The sequence below is a fragment of the Cryptotermes secundus genome, unplaced genomic scaffold (assembly GCF_002891405.2).
Source record: "Cryptotermes secundus unplaced genomic scaffold, Csec_1.0 scaffold364, whole genome shotgun sequence".
NCBI classification, from domain to species: domain Eukaryota; kingdom Metazoa; phylum Arthropoda; class Insecta; order Blattodea; family Kalotermitidae; genus Cryptotermes; species Cryptotermes secundus.
The window spans coordinates 34,964-39,909 of record NW_019733841.1 but is presented as its reverse complement, the minus strand read 5'-3'; the positions used below and the strand labels follow the sequence as shown (position 1 = coordinate 39,909).

General features: G+C 37.2%; 1 protein-coding gene across 3 annotated transcripts in view; it reads right to left on the bottom strand.

Moving 5' to 3' along the window:
- LOC111868234 (migration and invasion enhancer 1) overlaps positions 1 to 4,946 on the bottom strand; it is a 38,987-nt gene that overhangs the window by 18,327 nt on the left and 15,714 nt on the right. The window contains exon 4 of one of the 3 annotated variants that reach the window (XM_023858686.2): positions 1,963 to 2,265. The exons of the other annotated variants lie outside the window; for them this stretch is intronic. The gene's annotated coding sequence lies outside the window, so the exon portion shown is untranslated. Of the gene's footprint in view, positions 1 to 1,962; positions 2,266 to 4,946 lie in introns of those variants that run through there. 3 annotated transcript variants of the gene reach the window in all.

Below are 4,946 nucleotides of genomic sequence, written 5' to 3'. Positions count from 1 at the left end.
CCCCCCCCCGGCAGGAGGAAAGGTAAAGGGGGAGTGTCAGCTCACATTAATTCAAATTGTATTAGCAATTGTATACTTAGCAGCTTTCCCCTTGATAGAAAAGCTAATGATCAACTATTTTCATTGGTATGCTAGACATCCTGTTATATCACTAGTATGTGGTATATCCATATACCACATACTAATGATCATCTCTTCTTCACGCATAGAAATATTAAACTCCTTCACCGTAATGGTCTTAAGTATTTGGTTAAACAGATGTGTGCTTGCATTCATTCTAGTTTCATTCCAAAAGTGTAGGGTTTGGGGTTGACATAACTATACTGGGTCTGATTATCTTAAAGGGGCTGGTAAAAGTACCATTGTAAACTGTCAGAGAAAACACCATGACTTCATTACAGCAGTACTCAAAAGTTCATATTCAATGAAGATAAATATCTTAATTTTGTTGACAAAACCAGGAAACTGCTCTTACCCTTGGATGCACATTTCCTGCATTCAAATGTTAACAAAGAATAATATTTATGATAAGTACAATTTTTTCATGCTTTTTGCTAACCAGCACAATTTTTATTATCACTTCGTTTGTAACCATCAGCATTTCATTAAAACAACGGAAATGTCTTCACAGCATTCATTTCCTTACAAAGCGTAATTTTTGTTAAAGATAACCTTTTTACATTATTTGTAGCCAAGAAGATAAGAATGTATGTAGTGGATGGATATTTGAAATCTAATAAGAATTATTCAGGGGCATTTAGCTGACCAGTCACCTCCAGATAGTGGTGTGGCCAAGCAAATGTGGATTTATACATCCACTCCCCCATACACCATGGCATAGTGCTTAATTAGTTAACCACAGGGACAACTTTGGGGGCATGCGGTAGCATAGTTGGTTGAGAGGCTATGCTACAAGCCGGAAGGTCGCAGGTTCAAGTCCTGATGAGGTCATTGGATTTTTTCAATTGACCTAATCCTTCCAGCCACACTATGGCCCAGGGTCGACTCAGCCTCTAACAGAAATGAGTACCAGGAATTAATTAAATAATTTTCCTGGGGAGTAAAGTGCGGCTGGCGCTTAAGGCTGACAACCTTACTGCCATCTTTGAGCCGATTGTCTAGATAATGTGGGACCCTCGTCTCACAACCCTATGGGCCTTCACAGCCTGGTACAGGGATAGCTTTACTTTTTACTTTTCACAGGGACAACTTTACCTTTTTGCCTTAATAAGAATTATTCGGTTCTGGAAGCTTCATTAACTGGATATAGTTTAAATGTAAATATGACCCACAGTATTTTCATTTAGAATTATGGCTCAGCAATAGTCATTGTCAAGTTTCATACATCTCTCCGCAGTAAATAGTAACTGCAAGATCTTATATAGAAATATTTCAAAATGCACAATTTAGAAACGAATTTCCATTTAGAATTATGGCTGAGCAATAGTCATTGTCAAGTTTCATACATCTCTCCACAGTAAATAGTAACCGCAAGATCTTACATAGAAATATTTCAAAATGCACAGTTTAGAAACGCATTTATAATGTATAGGTAACAAATTATCCTGTTATTCACTCTCTCTGGAAACATCTTAAAGACTTTTGTGCAGTTAAGATTTGCCTTTATATAATCATCCAGTGTTTCATTTTAAAATCCTTTTCATTTTTCTTTCACATCCTAAAATCTGTTTAAGATGGATGGACCAACATGCTCTTCAAGAGGTAGGGATAGACCAGGCATGGAGTAATCTGCGAAGATGATGATGCTAAAATCTGTTTTTAAATGAAATTTGATGATTTTACCAATTCAAGCTGAGAACATCCACTCATGATTCAAATTACTGTATGTGACAAGGATCATAAAATATGACATATACTTTCCATCTCAATGTGTGTTATGTTCAAAAACTGGGTTAAAATTTAATAGCCTATATCTATAAGGATCTGAATATTTAAAGACCATTGTTCTATATCACTTTTTGTATTTTTTTTAACAGAACTAAACTTCTCCAGCAATATTATGTTCTATGTCTATATATTTACATTATAACAAAAAAAAAACATAATAAATGTAAGTGATAAAATAACAACATACTGTTCTATAACTTGCTGACATCTACGTGGTCCAACAGTCCACTGACATGACAACTTAATATATAATAAAGACTACAGGCATTAACTTTCCAAATATAATCCTTAATTACAGATCAGATCTGCTTAATTAGTGTACAAAGTCACAGGGAAAATTAACGACAGTTGACAGACCTGCAAGGAAAATACTAGCATCAGTACGTGCATATCACATACAATGACTCAGATTTTCATACAAAAATCTAGCACACTTTACAGGTAAAACAGGAAACAAAGTAAATCTTTACCCTATTCAACAAAACCATGTCAAATGCTATGGTTATGATGTCCAATGAGATGTATGAGAGTGAATATATATATATATACTGAAGATAGACATAAATGTCTATACTGCTTGGGACTTCAGAAGAATGCACATAAATAAGAAGGGATGACCATAATGGTCATGTATTTCTCTCACTTCCATCCAGTGCCAGGGTTTAGGATGTGTATAACAGTATCTTCTCAGGGGGATGAGAATGAGGATCAGGAGGATAAGCAGCAGCAACAGCAGTTGTTAGATATGACATGAAATTTCATCTGTACCAAAGTCCGTTCTGTGGTAATTATACAGATAACACTGCATGTGTACCTCAACACAAATTAAATAGGTTCTAAAATAAATTTCTAAACCACAGGACATGTGTTAACTTTCTGCCCAAATCCTACAGGGTGAGTCACAAAGTTTTACCACCACTTAGGTAGGGCATTCCTGACGTAATTGGGAACAAAAAATATTAATATACTAATGGTATCCAACTCATAATTAAAGAGATACAGTAATTTGAAAACTGGCGAAAAATCTTTTCTTCTTCTAATTTCAGTCAAAACAAATTAGAAATACAATACAAACACTTTTTAAATCGTTAATGTTTTATGAAAGTAGCATTCTAAAACCAAATTTTTGTTTTCCCCAATTTCTTAATTTTGCTTTGTGAAACATTTTTCATCGATTTTATGTTACAAAATTACATTATTTTCAGCATCCCATTCTGTAAACATACCAATGGTTGCATATCACACCCTTCTATCAATCTGTTTCCTTTAAACTGTACTGCTTCAGACGACGACTGGATTTACATAAGATTTTCAAAAATTTCTCCCTGCATGTCAACACAACGCGTCACATGCGTATGAACCGTGCTCGTAGCATTTCGCAGTTCCACGTGGTTTTTCCTTATTGTCATCGCCGCGTCCAGCATACGTTCAAGCAACGCTTCATGCGTTTGTAACTTTACCTGGTACACAATGTCCTTCATCCAGCCCCAAATGCAATAAAATGAATGGCCCGATTAGCTGATCACACAGAACACCATACCAGACATTGACACTGAATTGGTGTTGAAAATTCGATTCTATCGTGGCACGGGGATTATCGTCTGCCCAAACATTAAGTTGTGACTGTTGTTGACCCCGTCACGTGTAAATTGTGCATCACAGAACATTATCAAGCGGTACAACTGCCGATTTCCATTTAACCAATTGCAGAACTGCAGATGAAGAGCACGGTCTCCTGGCTGTAGGTGTTGTATTTGTCGTAAATGATAAGGATGCAGCCCGTTCTCACGAAGAGTCCTCCATGCCATGGACTGAGAAAAACCAAACCGCCGAGCTAGATGTCTTGTACTGGCATGAGGAATCCACTCTACAGCATCGAGAATGGTTTCTTCTTCGCACAATTCATGTTGAGGATTTCGTTCGTATTGTATACGAACGCTGGAGAGGGAACCAGTTTGTCTTAATGTGCTGAATGTACTGCTAATGCATTTAGGATTCGGAATCCTGTGAATAGGATAACACCGGTGATATTCGGCAGCAGCGGCTCTCGCATTTCCATCACATACACCCAAAACAAACACCATATCGGCGTATTCCTCAGTGGAAAATGTGTACAGCATCTTAACTTCACAAAGTCACCAACCCAACGTCCTCTTCACTACTGGATCGCGCAACATTCCAGCCCGTTCCAGCCGGTCAGCTTATCTGCTGACACAGCTGACTGGAACACAAGGTCGCCCAGGGGGGAAGCATAGTGCTGCATTCACACTGATGCGTTTCGAAAATCTATTGTTACTCCATAACTACTGAAAATCGACCAAAAGTTTATAAGGAAATTTTGCAGGAAATAACCCCAGGAATATGTACCATAAGCCAGGGTAAAACTTCTTGAATCACCTGTATGTGTATTTCAATTACAAAGAAAGATGCAAAGCTTAAAACATAGATATATTTTTAAAACAACATAACTAAAATTAACTTTCGGAAACTCGCCAATATCATGGTAATAATTATGAAAATTACCGTCTACTTTAGGGGTGATATTGTGCAGTCTGGAAAACATTACAGAACATTGGTAAACATCCACCAGACCACATGGCATTACATCTCAGAAAAGAGTAATATTCAGCTATGAGAGACGCCTAAATAGGACCTTCACAATGCTTAACACTTTGCGGACCGGCAATTTAAATATTTAAATCACCCTGCGGACCAGCATTTTTATACCTACTACCCTAACTTGTGCACTGTTCACTTTAAAAATTAATATAAAATCTCCTAATTAATTTTATGAACTAAAATTTTTTAGAACACTTACCAATGCTTCTAGAAGTGCTTGAGGGTGTGATATTTCTCGAAACATTCCCCTCTGTGAAGTGGCATTACACAAAACTTGCAAATGTAGGCAGTCCTACTCCTTTTCTTGTGAATTGCACAAACTCGGCATTGCCTAGAAGGCTGCTTCCCCTTGAAATGTTCACTCTTCACAATTTTCGTGAGGATATGTTTCTACATATCACCCGAGAGTCACCCGGGGG